This window comes from Rhea pennata, chromosome 6, assembly GCF_028389875.1.
Source record: "Rhea pennata isolate bPtePen1 chromosome 6, bPtePen1.pri, whole genome shotgun sequence".
Taxonomy (NCBI): Eukaryota; Metazoa; Chordata; class Aves; order Rheiformes; family Rheidae; genus Rhea; species Rhea pennata.
Genome location: NC_084668.1, coordinates 25,075,479 through 25,091,826, shown reverse-complemented (window position 1 = coordinate 25,091,826; position 16,348 = coordinate 25,075,479). Strand labels below are relative to the sequence as shown.

At 40.6% G+C, this 16,348-nt stretch overlaps 1 long non-coding RNA gene across 1 annotated transcript in view; it reads left to right on the top strand.

The window, feature by feature from the left end:
- Window positions 1-3,007, top strand: part of LOC134141799 (uncharacterized) — a 148,593-nt gene extending 145,586 nt beyond the window's left edge. The window contains exon 3 of the long non-coding RNA XR_009958727.1: window positions 2,931-3,007. This is a non-coding gene — a long non-coding RNA (uncharacterized LOC134141799). The remainder of the gene's footprint in view (window positions 1-2,930) is intronic.
- The last annotated feature ends 13,341 nt before the right edge of the window (window positions 3,008-16,348 follow it).

Here is a 16,348-nt window from a genome sequence, read left to right as displayed (position 1 = left end):
CTATTTTCAAAAGTGACTCTGTCCCATAATGAGGTTTAGGTTCCTAGATTTCTCTCGAAAACCTAGCTGCATACTTTGCTGGATTTTCAGATTCATAAATGTAGGTTTTGTAACTTTAAAGCAAAGGGAATTAGGTGCCAAAATGCCTTGAGATTTTCCCTTCATATTTGAGAACAGAAATTTAAGTCACTTCCTTTTTAAGAATTTCCCCTCACATGTCACGTCACATAAGCTATTGGATTTATTTCCAATTAAATCTAGCTGAATATTAAAACCATTGTGAATACTCAGTGGAATTCCTTGGGTGCATTAACACAGCTAAACAAGTTCATTTTCAAGTTTTACATTCTACAGATTCCACTTTGCAGGAAAGCTCAACAAAGAAGCATACCTTAAGTTCATATTGTAGAATAATCAGTCACATTTATTTGCACTGAAAAAAATATTTTAATAATATTGTTTGTCTACTGAGGCAGAAGATGCTGTATCTATACGGTACATTGAACATGAGTCCATGCTAGATGAAAACCGGTACTCAGCTACTGGCTTTTTGTGCTAAACCTGGCACTGCACAGGGAAAAACTAAAACTTGCATCGCTTCCTGGTGACACGAAAAGCCTGCTTGTGCCAGTGATGGAAACAAGATAGCCTTGGCCATGAATCTGCCTGCCTGGCAGACCCCACCTTCCCATGCCCTGCAGCGCGTCTTGTGCCAGAGGCTGAGCAATTAAATTATCTGTGCTTCCCGGTAACAGAACCAGAGGACGGGAGCTGGAAGAGAGGGTGAACTGCAGGTGCCGAGTGGACGTGAGCCGGGGCAAGGACCAGGGAGTGCGCTGGTCACTGGCACGTGCCCCTCCACGCCAGGCGGGCCCTGCAAACACTGCTTTTGGGAGACCTGCCTGTGTCAGCCACCCGGACCGATCTTTGAGTACTGAATGCTCAGCCATATTCACTACAGCATTTACACTGTGGTAAGATGTGTCTGATGGAGAATTTAGAAATAAAGCAAAACTGAAAATGTGCTTGGCCCCTGGAAAACTGCAGTATGCTCCTTAAAAAAAAAGACTCTTAAAAGTCTGTCTAGTCTCAGCTTTTGCTCTGCTTAAATTCAGGTTGAGTATAGCAAGTACAACTTGCAACAAATTCTAATTCTCTGCTTCTCTTCTGTTAGATCATAACCCTCCATGGTAGTGTAGGAAGGTAGTGTATTCAGCAGTTATTTTAGAAACAAAATAGGAAAAGTGCACTGCTTTTTCTGTGCAACTCATTGAAAACTGATCTCACTCTAGTAAGGATTTCAGAAATTGGTCCTGCTCCTTGGTGTATGTGTACATAAACTGCCTCTTTGTGAGTAGGGCTGTGTGACATTCAGTTAAATGAGATTGATTACATTAGATTATACAGATCCAATTAAATCATCTGTTATTCTGAAAGCACCAAATTCACACTGTTCATTAACAATGTGAAAAACTGATGTTATACCTGCCTTCCTTTAAAACTTGCACTGTTACAGTCTGTCAGGACTTGAGCTGTGCCATAGCACGGTACTTTGGATTCCATGAAACAGAAAAGCTCATGTTTATCTTCCCTCCTCTTCTGTACAATTGTAAGCCCTTTCCCAACACTGTTGCAAAGCCAGAATGCTGAGGAGGCATTCTCACTTTGCTGGCATTCTTAGCTACCATCCCTCTTTGCATCTGCAAGGAAATACTTTTAAGGAAAATTCTTGTTTCAACAATCAGCAGATACCATGTTTTAGGAACTGGAGATGACCTCCATAATTGGTCTCCCATTCCAGCCCAATCTGCTTTGATCAGTCCCCCAGAACACCAGCGTGGGGACCAAAGGAGCAAACACTTGTCATTTACTCAGCAGTATGTCACCCTTGGTATGACTGATAATACCAAGGCAAACCAAAGCCTATAAAGGGTAGACTGGGGAAGAGACTGTGGATTAACTCCTGCAGCAAATTGACCAGTATCAGGAAGTGCTCCCCTGGCTGGATCTTGGATTGTTCTTCAACCATGCAAGTATACCAGAGATACCAATTATTACAAAGAAAATGTTTTTTGTCTAGTCTAAAATCATGTCTATTCAGTAGTCAGTTCTTTCTTAAATGGATTCCGTGGGCCAAAATCATCCACGGTGGAATTTTGTTAGTTATTTAAAAGAAAAGTATCTCTTCTACTTACCTTTCAGAATCATATAACTGATCCTTCATAGATATGTTATAAATAATATGTTTGTTTTTATTGTATATAACTTTGTAATATATATAGTATAACCAGTGTGTGCTCAGAGGCATAATCTGAATCTTAGAAATAAGTGTTTATTTATATTGTACGTAAAATAATTGTTGGTGCCTTGCTAAGGAAGATGATTTCAGCTATGATTGAGCATTATACTTACAGCTGTTTATTAAGCAATAAGACAGCACACTAATCCGTCTTTAATCTTGAATAAACTCTACACTTATTTTTCTGGTGATGGTAACAATCATCTTGAGCTCTTGTGGCCTTTTGGTATCATACTGCCAATAGGAAACTAATTAACTCTTTGCTTTGATGGTAGTAGTTGAGTCTCTCTTATTAATTTAAACCTTACTGACTGTGGATTGCCACACGCAGTTAGCTTTAAGATGCATGTTGAATCAGACTCCAAGAAGAGCATAGGCTGAGTTCCCTTAATATTTACAGCTTTAATGCAGTCAATTAAAATGTGATCAAAGGATAAACCATATTTGTGCATTCTGTTTGCTTTTCTAGGAAAGTAATGCAGCAGCTCGAATTTATGAATTAGGTGATCTGTCTGGGAATTAGTTAACTCTGCATCTTGAAATCGCATTTTGATCACATTTAGAGGAATGAATATAAATTATTAATCTATATTTTCTTCTTCTTTCTTCTCATTTCTTTTTTTTAACCTAGGTTCTTAGAAAGATGCTCAATATGGTAAAATGGAACCCTGATGTTCAGAGCCCTGATGTATATCAACTCTTATTGCCTTTTCATATAATGTGAAGTGCAGCAATCATTCTGTGGTGTCAAAAACTGTTTGGGCTGTAAGACAGATGGGACTTTCAAAATGAAATGTACCTATGACTGTTTGCTACTATATATATAAAACGTCTCATTTAGTCTCATCTGTGATTTTCCAAGAGGAAAATGTTGCCACAAGTAATTTATCTCAGTCCTACACATTCGGATCATTGAATGACCACCTCCAAAAAGGTCTAAGAATTGAGTTTCTATTTTTGAACTAAACTTGGGCTTTTTTGCTGATTTATCATGAACACTTCCATGCTCTTTCTTTTAAAAACAAATAAGCAAATGCTTAAATTAACTATGTCGTAACACAAAAACAAATGTATTGTCTTTCTTTCAGGTTTTGTTTTTTTTCAGAGGTTAGTTTTGCAGTGTATATAGGTAACTTTAATGCCTTAAGTCGAATTTATCAATATACTTACCTAAGGCATATATTAAATTGCAAGAATATATATTTCAACACATAAAAATCCAAGAATGCCTTTGGTCAATAGGAGAGATGGATGACTGACCTTTTAGGTAACCGGCAGAAGCTCAGAGAAGGAAAGGAAGACAAGGGTTGTTTTGTTTGAGACCAGTCTGAATTTTTTTCAGAACTATTTCTTGCCAGCTTGGACTCTGGCTCTGGAGAATATTCACCTGTGGAATGAAGCTTCTGTATCCCTTGAAATAGGAGATTCAGCCATGAGCTTTGTAGTTAATTCTCTTCTCAATAGTGTTGAGTAAAGAAGTTTTATCCCTACAACATTGAAATTGGTCATTTACTCATACAAGAAGAAAATGGATCAAATATTTTTGTGGTAATGAGGACTAGATGACACTGAATAAATATTAAAGCTTTAATTTTGTTTTCATTTAAGCAGAGGCTATTTTATCTTAAATTTTCATTCTGAGGACTGATCAGTTAAACCATTCACTTACCAAACTTCTGCAAAATGTAAGGACAGTTTTCTAGAGAACGTGGCTGCAATGTCTGGTTCTTAGGCAGATCAGACACAGAGGTCTTAAAAAGCAAAGAGAATATTGGAAGCCTATAAATAATAAAAGGACTTGCAGCACGTTCCCTATATGGTGGCTGGTATGAAAATTCCTGCAGTGCTCTTTTTTGTGACGTTTATAAATATTTTAACAAATGACTACTGTCCAATAGTGATTTTACTCTCTTAAATGATGTTTTATCTACTGTGTTCTCTCTTTTCCTGCTCTTTCCCTTCAGAGTTATGATTTTATTTTGTATTTGTTATATTTTATTTTGTTAAACCCTTGTTTAAATACATTTCTCCATGTATTTATTTATTTGTTTATTGTGCGAATCTTCGCTCCTACGTCAGTAATTTCCCTTAGAATCTGAAGTAGAATAATCCAGCAAATAGTGAGAAAAAGCTGACTAAACCGCCTTCTGCTCCCCGAGAGGGTAGGTAAGAGTCTGACTTTAAAAGTATCTTTGCTTTTACTAGGGGAAAAAAAATGTTTCTGCAAAATAATCTAAGAGAAAAAGAGCCCCAGTCCCTGAGAGCTGATTGAGAAACGTGTCCTGCTGTCTGTCCGCAGCTGGCAGGGCTTACGGCGAGCGGCCCCGCAGGTGCGGAGGGAAGAGGAGCGCGGCAGCGGCGCAGCCGAGCGCCGGCGTGCCGACGGCTCTGCTCCCAGCTCTGCCCGTCACTGACTGGTACAGAGCTGCCTTTGAGGCCAGTTGCGGGCGACTGGGGCTGAAACTGCAAGCCAAGCTTCAGGAGGAAAAAAAAATCAATGTACGAATGACAGTTATCAGTGGTAAGGAAATAGCGGGTCCTCAAATAGCAATTAGAAGCTGGAAATAATGCTTCCGAGCGAAAGGAGCAAGAGCAACAGCGCTTTTTTTGCTTCTCTATGGTACAAGTTGCTCTTGTACCACTTCAGAAATGGGTATTTTACAACAGTTAAGCCACAATCAAACTTCGCAAAAATCAAAGTGGCTGCCGGCGCGATTGGTGGGTTCCTGGCGTCAGGAAGCACGGCCGAACCGACTCGTCGGCTGCTTAATGCCACCGCCCCTCACCTGCGAGGTTTTTCTCCGCTGCCCAAGCGGTACGTCTTGCTCTTCGCCCTCGACCCGCAAGCCCCGCGCCCGGCGCGCGCCCCGCCGTGCCGCCGGTTCCTTCCAGGCCCAGGTCACGTCTCGGCGGAGGTCGCAGGGTCACCAGCGTTCGTGTGGCTTTCCAGCCTCATGTCATCTCCCTCCTGGCATGGGAGAAGCAATTAGCCTTCCCCAGACGCCCCCACAATGAGCCTGGAGTTCTTCATTTCCTTTCAGAGGAAGGGTGCTGCTTCCTTTCGCTGCTGAGTGACCATCGGCAAGTGAAAATCATTACTGGGTTCACTCAGTGTATTTGTCAAGGGGTATTTTAGCTTTCTTCTTTTTTTTTTCTTTCTTTTCTTTTTGTTAAGTGAGGGGAAATTCCTTTACCATGACACGTTCAATCTGATGTTCAGAGAAAAAATGAAGCTGAAGATGATAGGTTTCCCTTAGTTTAAGACAGAAGCCTTTTTAAGGCCAGACACTGTACAAAGCAGGGCAATTTCCGTTACATGGATAGTTCCACTTACTCATTTATGCGGGAGCACACAGAGCAAAGCTAAACCGTTTTCGATTGCTTCCAATGAAGCAATCCAGACTTACCCAGACTTCTTTCTTCCGTTTCTCTAGGACCTTCTGTTCCAACCAAACCAGTCATCTTCCACTGTAGTCTCAACCCCATACAGACTAAATGTATTTGGAAATGAAAATTCCACTTTTTCCTAACTCTGGATGTTATACCAAGTCTTATCTGGAGTGTTCAGCACAGTGTAAATGGCAATGGGGATCTTCCTACATACAGGCTTCAGATACAGGCTATTCGTTAATCTCTACATGCTTTCAGTACTTTTATGGGGTGATAATGTGACTACATCAACTCTATAGTATTAGCAGATAATGCTTCTCTTACTCAGACATTTCCTTTCCTGGAACAGTATGAAACTCTCCAAATCTAAACAGGTGTAGCTGAAAATCAGAAGTCATCAGCAACAAATCCTTATGCATACATTTCGGAAGGAGCCAGATTTCACTCTATGACTTTCTCATAATTTCTTCGACTTGTAATTTTCTTTATTTCCATAGATGGTCTTTACTAGAGTAATATTACATATAACAGAGACAAATTTACATCACTGAAGAGTACTGAAGAGTTTAATTATATATTTAGGATGAAAGAAGTGGAATCCAACTTATAGCATTATGATAGCAATCCTTACGAGTCTGATTTGGCACTGCCATACAATATGTTCTGTCATTTGAACAGTGCAATAGACTTTTCACCATTAAATGGGAAGTTTTCTTCCACTGATGAAAAGACCAGGATTTTCCATCTCACTTAGTACTGGTCATTTGAGATACACCGATTTTCACCTTCAAGTAATGGCTTTCTCTTTAGCTACAATAAGCCTGAGTACTGTACCTCCAGCTTATACTAAGAAACGCAATGCAGTGTTACTGACTAAAATTCTCACTTCAGTTACTCTATGAAATTCACTTCATTTGCTTAAACAACATTACTCTGATTTACACCTCAGAGCAGAATTGATCCTGTTGTTTACTGTTTATGCTATTAGCTCAGTGCCTTTAAAAGCTGTAGTCAGAGCCCTGTTGTGCTTCGTGCTTATTATCTCACCAATGGCATAATCCCTAGTTCACAGCAGCTTAGTATTAAAGTCTCTGATGAAGCAAACATGCACACCTGCACCAAATTCATTACTTCCCCGTATAAAATCATTGTGACTGCTTGTACAGGTAAAGTTGGGCAAGTACTAATTTGACTGAAGTTGGTTAGCTGCAGGAGGGAGCAGACTAGGCTGAGTGGGTGAGAAGAGGCTGATCAGCACACTGGTGGTGAAGTGAGTCACTGTGCAGTTCCCATTTTGACTCAATGAGATAGTTACTAGTGGTCAGTAGTGACTACTAATAAAAGGTTGCATTGAGGTTCCTACAAATTAGGAATAAAGGATTGAATCTCCATATTTAGTACAACAGTTTTTCAAAGGGATGATTCATGTTTTGATGCATGTTCTCCTGTGATGAGGGAGCATTTAGCAATATAAATGCATTACAACTAGATACATTTTTTTTCCTTGTTTCTGACTGTAACTGTAATCCTAAGAACTGGTGAGGCTTTGAATTTCACTTTGTGACACCACTGTTTGATTTCTTGAATGTAAGCACAGGTATGGGGGCTCGAAGAGACATTAAAGCTTCCTAATACAATTTGATAGAAGTGAATGGTGTTTGCTGCTGAGTTTCAGTTGATGCCTGAGGTATTTAGTCCACATCCTCCGGAGGAACAGGACACCTGTGACAAGGTACCTTGAAATGGTAGGTCTGGAATAAGGGAAGGAGTCTGGCATTTGGGAGCCTTCTGGACACAGTGAGACTGTGGAGATCCTTGTGGAGTACTGAAGAAGGTAAGAACAGTCGTAATGATTTCTTCTTCCTTTCTTTGCCTCTGGGATCTGCTGAGTTTTAGCAGCCATTCTGTAGTAACTGGCTCTTTTATAGCTCAGTGAGTTTCTCACTCACCAGCCAGGCATGGGACCAGCCCTGCGAACTGCAGTGGGGAGAGTGGCAAGCTGTTAGGTTGCACAGCTCCTCGGGAGCCTGTCAGGGAGGATTTGCTCCAGCTCCGTTAAACCTGTGAGAATTTTGCCAATGACCTTGGCTGAAGCTGTGTATAATATAACTTCACTGCTGCAAAGATTTAGCCCTGCAGTCTGCAGTATCCTCAGCTCCCATTGCCTTCCATGGAAATGGTGAGTGATCAACACGCGGTGAAAGGAGGAATCAAGCTACTACTGAGTCTCTGTAGCTCTGTTTCATCCCTTATGGGAGGCTTAACACCTCTCTGACTTACAGGATAGAGGTCACTTCTATAGCAAGGATACTGCTGTCATAACTAGGCTTCCTACCTGATTTTTTTCTGCAAGATTTTTACCTCTTTCCTGCACTGCTCCTCTAAAGATTTACCCTTTACAGGACCTTATTTTGTCTGGTGTTCTTGGAATCTGCCTCATGAATAATTGCTTTTGCTAGGTGTTTGAAGGATTATACGGTATCAAAAATGCAGCTGTGCTGGAGCTAAGTAATCACCTGTTACAAATCACAGTAAGAAAAGGACTGAAAGCTGTTGATTTTATCCATTAGTTCCTAAAATCTATGACCCCACCACATCCCTATCCTCCATTCCTTTATTTTTATAAAACAGTGTCAGATAGCTGGATGGAGAGTCTGATGTCTCCTGACTTGTTTAAGGAGTAATTCAGAAATAGTTCCAATGAAACCAGTAGTTCCCTGGGCTAGAAGCATAAGCAAAATAAAAATGCAACAATATCTGTTCTTAGGTGCCCAGATGTAGGTTGTAAGCATGTTTAAGGAAGTCAGTGTAGTGTAAAATCACCTTTGCCCTTTTCTGGTTTTGTACCTACGTTTTGTCTGAACCACAGACTGTACTGAATGCCAAAGTGAAGAGGGAAATCAAGCAGCAGAATACTCAGAATCACTAACATTATTCATCTCAGATCTATTATTTCAGATCCAAATATGAACAGCCTTCCAAGAGTTGCAAGTAATTAACTTTGTATAGCCCACAAAGTAAATGTGTACAAAAATACTCCCTTGACTGCAGTGCTTACACTTAATATTTTGCTTATAAGCATACTGAGAAAATACATTCTGTGTATTTTCACATCAACTGTGCCACGAAACTGGGGATCAGAAAGAAAAGCGGGGTTTCTTATCGCTTCTGCCTCAATCAAAGCATCCCATGATGTAATTGAAAGATATGTAAGGATTACTCAAAACAAACTGGTCCTCAGTAAGCAGAGACCCTCTGCTCAGTTGTTCTGCTGTTACTCTGATTCTTCTCTTCTGCTTAGAGCAAGGGATGTTAAAAAAGGGGGGGGGAAGAGGGGGGTGGCATTTAGTGGATTCTGGACCTTAAGGGATAAGGGCAGTCTCACTGACGAGAACAGAAGAATTAAGGCCAGACTTAGGCACATTTATTTGTACTGGATGTTATTTCCCCCGCCCAAGTAATTCCATTGATTTCAGTGAGGAAGAATTGTGGAGTAAAATGCTACTTGGCATTAACAAGAAGAGCAGCACCTGGCTTTTTAGATCCTCTGCTTTTAATAGAGCCACTTAATTTTGTCTTATACAATTGTTTTTTTTAAAAAAAGCTGACAGTTGTGCTTTGCCTTATGTCTTTCAAAAGGCTGAGTGCTAAGCTAGCTGAAGAAAATGCTTCACAAATCTGACATGTTCAAACTATCCACATCAAAAGATAACTTTTTTATCTTCAATTTATTCTGGGAAAAAAAAGACTCTGGGGGTTTATTTCAAAAAATGAAAAATGGGCCAGCAGAATCAGCAGTGTACAGCTCCTATTTATCTGTTTTACAGCTATCAGTTTGATTGCTAGAGTAGCACTAGAGAAACTAAATGCTTTCTTGAACATGGTATAACAAATACTGTATTAATACAAAGTGAAAATAAGTTAAAAGCAGAAAGATAAGCCTGGGATGCAAGACGTTTTATTTTATGGACAGTAAAAGGTTTGAGTCATGAGCTCTGTTGAATTTAGCTGCAATGGCTAAGAGGACGCTGCTCCTGTAGCAGGCATGGCAGAGTGGACTTTTCAGCCGTGGCAGCTCACAGCTGGCTGTATTTATTTAACCTGCAGCTGGTTTCAGTGCGTATCCCTGCAGTTGCCCATGCACTGTGGGGCTGAGGAGTGGGCACGTTGCTGCCCGGGCAGTGGCAGGTGGGGGGGGACAGCCACTGCTCACGTAGGAGAGCTCTCACTCTTTTTCCCAACTTCCTCAGGCTAAATCAGATACAATTTGTAATGGACTGTTACCTGGATTCTCATAAAAAATTCAATGTGTTCTAGGCACTGGGAGCACAATTAAAAAGTCTCCTCTAATAGGAAATCGGGTATTTTTAACAGCCCATTTCTTTGATCACAACAGTTAATTTCACCACTGCTGTCTGCTTCATATGGGCTGTGATCACTGAAGCTGTTCCATTTTCTGAGCAAAATGGGAAGTGCGTGTAGGTACCTCTGCTTCTGTTACAGACACTTTGAAACAGCTTGGGGAGAATTCAAATCTGTCTGATGATCAAATTACAAACCAGCAATACCAGGGTAAAGAAACATGTTTGATGCATTATTGCCATTAAGTGAGAGCAAGGGTGGTCCTTAGAAGTCGTGTTTATCCTGTCCTGTTACAGCTTTTAGAAAAAATCAGAGATCACTTTAAGTTCATAAGACAACTAGTTTTTGACATCTTATTTCCAACACTAGTTGTGTTTAAGAGATTGCCATCAGAAAAAATCAGTGGAGACTTAAACTCTAAAAGCAGCAAGTAAAGCGGGACTTTTATGATATTTGAAGATTTCTGCTTTGTGGTAGAAACTCTAGACTGCACACATGGTGCCTTCAGGACACCAACTGAGAATAAAGCTTTTTTCAGAGGCAGTAAGTGATTTCATTCTATTAATGTCCAGGTGATTTGTGGTGCCCATTACAGCATCACTAATGTGATGGCAAACGTTTCCTGGGCATGCCATGTTTTCAATGTTCTGCAGAACATAGCTCAAGTGCTTGTACAGTGCCTGATTGGAAAAGACAGCCCCTGGGGTTCATTCTTTTCATCAGCAAAGTATTAAGAGGATCTTTTCATTTTCGAAGATGCTGAAATAAACCTGGTGATAGGGAGCAGGACAGAGTAAAAGAACCTACAAAGCAGGTGTATAAAAAGGCATTGGAATCAGTCGCAAAAGAGTTCTATGTATTATTTCCTTCATACAACTTTTGCCGCATATTTCTTCCTTCTTCCCAGTGGAAGAAGAAAGTCTGTATTTAAACTCCATGTATATACACATTTCCCCATTTAATTATGATAGAAAAGACAGGCTAAATAATGTGATATATACTCTGAGTGGGAAATGGATACACTCCTGGAAACTGTAAGTAACTATACTGTGTACATGGCTTTCAAGACTCTCACTTGACCACTGTCTCCCTCTACAGAAAGTCACCTCAATTTTTATCTATTTGACGTTGAGGAAAGCATGGAGCTAAATGATCAAAGTGCAAATGTTCCTCTTTGTTTTGCTGAATGGAGATAACAAGGAAGTTATGCCCTAAGAGCCTGGAAGGAGGCAACTGGCTGCCTGAATCATAGGTCCTGCACAGCTCCCAGCCCAGCCTAGCCTGGGAACACCCTACGTGAAGGCACTTCATCACTGCCCATTAGCCTGGAAATCCAGAGCAGAGGGAGCAGAACTGAAGCGTAGGTGCTCTCCTTGGCCCAGCTTTCACATGCCAAAACTTTTAATCCAAGGGAAAATGCTATGGCATCTGCAGGAAAAGATAGCCAGGTGTGTTTTGGCTCGGGAAGTTAAAATTCAGAGGCAGCAGTGTTACAGCTCCTGAGAGAACTGTATGGCTTGAAAAGCCTGATGGAGCAGAGTAGCAGAAGGGAAAGATGGATCTTTCTTGCATTTGCCTGTGATGAGTAGGGGTGATTCAGGAAGCGCTGCTTCCTATGAGGAATATATAGTAAAAGATCCATGTGGGTCAGTGTGAGCATCCTGAGGTTTTTCTCTTGGGCATTACAGCAGGAGAGCAGGCTGCAGCTGCAGATGAGACTACAGGCTCTGCGATGCACGAAATGAAGTGCAGGGACACAACGGAAATGTATAACAAGCAATGAAAGTATTTTAAAGGGATGAGCACAACTGCAGGTCACTAAACCACCCTGCTAATTAGCTGTGTCTCTCCCACTGCCTTTCCCTAAACTGACTTCCTGCTTACAAAGAAAGTAATACCTAGTTTGTCTCTTTAGTGGTGTAACAGAAATATCTATGGAGGACCTGAAATAATTACCTAAAAGAATATGATTTTAGAATGAAAATATTATCACTTTATAAACTCAGTCAAGATTTGGATTCCTTGTAAGACAAGAGAAACTTTAAAAAGGATGATAGGGTAAAATCAATATTGATTATTAGGAGTAAAAGTGCTATAATTGAGGCCATAAAACCTTTTAAGATCCAGCTAAAATTTTCCAGTAAAACTATAATAAATTATTCCTAAATAAGTAGAATATTTGCATGGAATTTAGTGTCATTATATCAGACCTCGTTTAATGAAAAAGAGAGTATTACTAATTCTGCCATGAAGGCTATTATAAGGCAAGGATTAGCACAGTTATTTTGGCAAGTTACCTTTTTTTACTAATATTTCATCGCATTCCACAGGAATTTACTTTTTAAAATCCCAACGTACTTTTAAGATCTCACTTTTCATGGCTGCTTGTTTTTCTAGCTCTTAGACCTTTCAGATCTGACATATTAGCTCCCTTATTATAGCTCAGCAAGAGCAAGTCCTTTTAATTTATGGAGAGCCCTAATTTTTATAATCTGATATCAGTACGGGCTGTAAATCTTTTTAATGATAAAGTAAATGGAAATCTAACATGGCATTTTTGTCATTGCTTCTTCAATAGTCTCTATCTAGGTTTTTTTTAAGAGTTGTGATAAGTAGAATTATGCAAAGGAATAAAATCAAATAATATTGTGAAACTATATTTCCTGTGTTTGAGGTGGCTTACTAGTGCATTATGCCAGTCTTATCCCAACATAACTTGAAGGACATGGCATTTGACAGATAGTGTGTACTTGTTCTTTGCTGTTCAGCAGAAGGATTCCCCTGAACTCCTAACTGCTACCAGATCAGGAAACAGCAATAACTAAATTCGCTTATTTGTTTTAGTTGCATACAGTCAAAAGTTTGACTGTTCCCACAAACATGGACTTCTTGGTTGTGCTCATTTTAAGATCAGATAACCCCAAATCAGATCTTCCTGGCATGGAAGGAAAATCATCCAGAAACTGAAGATGGAGAGTGCAGCATCCTTTTCCCTGATAACAACAGGGTTGTCAGGTTCCCGGACTGTAGCTACAACCCAACCCCTGACCTGTGAGGGCGCCCGTAGATGTCTGTGAGTCTGAAGGCTTTGCTTTCAACCCAGAAAGCCCTGGGCTGCCTCTCCCCCCATCCCACCCGTGTGCTGGTAAGCTCAGCAAAAGCACTTCGGACCAAAGGAGAAGAGGGAACCTTACTTTTGAGTGTTTGCTTCTACTTATCTGAAATAACTTGGTCCTGATGGGCCTTAGAGAACAAGGCAAAGCCCTCATCTTGGGGATGAGAGCTGAGCCGTCGGCTACGTTGCGATGAGTTATCCTGCTCTGGCCTGCTGTTCTTTGCAGTGTTGTTTGATGCAGGCTCTTCCTTGGTACTCACGTGACTAATACTCACTTTCACCTCAATGAATTCCACCAAGTAAAAGCAATTATCACAGTAGTCATTTTATGGTGCTTTAAACTTCAGCCATATAAGGGTCTCCTGAAGGAGCACATTGGTATGGTGTGTGTCTACCTGGCCCTAGCTGGGAGGATTTCCCTTTGGTCTCTGCCTAACGGCTGGGCCACTTTCTGGTGGTATCAGCCCTCCACATTTCTTGGGTGGGTGTCTCTGCTGTGTGTAGAAAGCTGAACTATCCAGGCTGTGATGTGCCATGAAAGCTGGTGTGGCCTTGCTCCAGAGGAGGGTGTTGTACAAAACTGTCTCCCTGCACACTCATATAAGCCTTCCTTGTACGCTGCTGCTCTTTGCCTGAACAGCAGTAGCTCGCCTGTGTGCCTAACTGCTTGGTCAGCGATGAGGGACAGCTTCCAAGACGTGCGGAGCGATCTGGGAATGCAGGCTTTCATCACCTTGCAGGCACTGGCTCCAGAAGAGCCATCTGCTTGACTTGCACACAGCGACATTTGTGAGAAAAAGGCCATTCTTCGAATGTGAAATCTTTCTGCAGACAGTCTGTGCATGGGAGCTTCTCACCACAGCACGCAGAGAGCGTGGAATTTTTCAAACTGGGTTCTTGTGGTTTCACACCATGAGATTTGAGCCTAACACAGTGCAGGGAAAAAGTCAGGGTGGGAAACTGGTGGGTGAGTTTCATTAAATTAATTGGTGGTAAGGCAGCCTTCTGCTCTGCCGCTCCCGCCATCTGGAGCAGCCTTCCTTTATCTCTCTACCTCATTGACTCTCAATCTGATTTCAAATCTCAGCTGAAAACATCTCTCTTCTCCTGTGCATTATACCTTGTAATTTCTCTTTCCTGCTATTATTTCTTATTTAACTCTAGCATGTTTTCAGATGGAGCGTGAGAGGTACCACACAAAATACAGTGACACAGCATTGCTGTTCCAATCCACTTCAGGCCAAGCAGCAGCAGTGAGTATTTTTCCCTCTAGAATATTAACAGATTTAAATTGCCCAGATGTATGTCAATCATCATTTTATATGTACATTTCAATCACTTTAATGAATGATTCTGTGGGAGGGTTTGTTACCTTTACTTAGTGTACCCTATCTTTCCAAAAGTAGTTGCTTTAAAGGAATTAGAAAGTCTGAGTGTTAAGCACTCAATACTACTGGGTTTTTTGTCTCTTGCTTATAATGGTACGTGTCCACTACAATCAAAAATATCGCTTTAGCTCGTGCGTGTATCCCAGATTAGTTTTAATCTGACAAATTTATGTTGCTCAAACTACTGTAGAGCTTGAGAAGTTCAGCACTCAGTGTAAAGGTACCGTACAAACAGGATTGCGTGGTGAGTATGTTCATGATGACGGGGCTTATATGCTGCAGAGCTTTTAAATCAGACCACGTGGGGAGAGGAGGTGGAGACAAGAAGGAGGTGAAAACACGTATTCACATTGTACCTCATAATAAATCAACTGCCTCACGTTAAATCGGGGTATCTGTTAGAAGGCAACTTCTTAATTGGCGCTAAAACTACAACAGACTTTATCATTCAGTATTAAAGAAAGCAAGGACCCAGATTACAGAACCGCTTGTTGCATTCGGATAGGCCCGAATCCTGAACTGTGGTCGTCCGTCCCAGTGGTGCTGCTCTGACTGGGATTTGCCATTATGAGTAGGTGAACGAGTAAGAGCAGCAAGGTTATGGGGAGAAGTAACATTTTATTAGAGCAATTGCCATCACTGAGGAAAAAAAAGATACTGAATAACCTGTGTGTGTAAACCCTCCTGATCTACAGCAGAAGCTGTAAACATCAAAAAGCAATAGCTCCTAGTCTCCTGCGTTGCTTCTTTCATGGGAGACTCATGGTTGGTGGTGTGGAGATGGCTTCACTGGTTTTGGTTTTCCTTGATAACTGCTCGCCCTTCCTCCTGTGACAGAATATGGTGATTTTTCTGCAAATGTAGCTTCACACTAGCCAAATTAATGTTCACCTCTGCCCCTGCATGTTTCCAGTCTGCCACACAGTTGAGTCATTCAGCTTAATCTCAGGTCTTGCACCTCTTAAACAAAGATACAATCTAATAGTTTCTCGAATAACATAGTGAGATTAAGATTTAGTTTAGAAGAAAGTGCGTGTGCAAACCCCGTTCAGCTCCCTTGTTTTCTAAAGATAGTGGTAACTTTTAGGAAGTGTCAGTAACTTTTTTGAAAGTGTCAACGTATATGAGCTTATTACTAAATAGGCTGTGAGCAGACATTAGGACGTTTTGTTGTTTATATAGAAAGTAGTCTTTGTGCAAAACCTATGAATTTGTTCCCTAATCTGGGACTGTCCCAAGCAGTTCAGGACATATGATAGGGTAATAGGCAGTGGACTGAAATCATTGCTCATAAACTATCTTGAAAAGAAAAAAAGTGTGTTTTTTACTGCCAGAGATTACAAACCTGTTTTAAATCAAGAACTGGAGCCATTTCAATTCTCTAAACTAGCTCTATTTTAGCCTGGAAGTTAGCATTGCTTTTAAATCTAAACTATCAGATTTAGCCCTCTGTAAAAGCAAAGTAGCATAATAATTGAAGTATAATTTCATTTATGTACTTCTTAAACGTGGTCATTGACATTATAGGATTATATCTTTTATATGACATCCTTATTTGCTGAATAAGATATTGTAACATGCTAATAGCAATTGGGGACCTAGTTTTGCCATATTTAACACATACCCTGCTCTCTTTGAGTTGATTCAGATAGGAATTGAGGGCTTTGCCTTGCTAAAATTCAGAGTCCATTTACTACAGTTTTCTCTACTGTTCCCTTGAATGTTTTATCTGCAGAAGGTAAAGGAAGGAACTCAACAGAAAGATCTTTAAAGTGCAAACATCTGAGATGACTT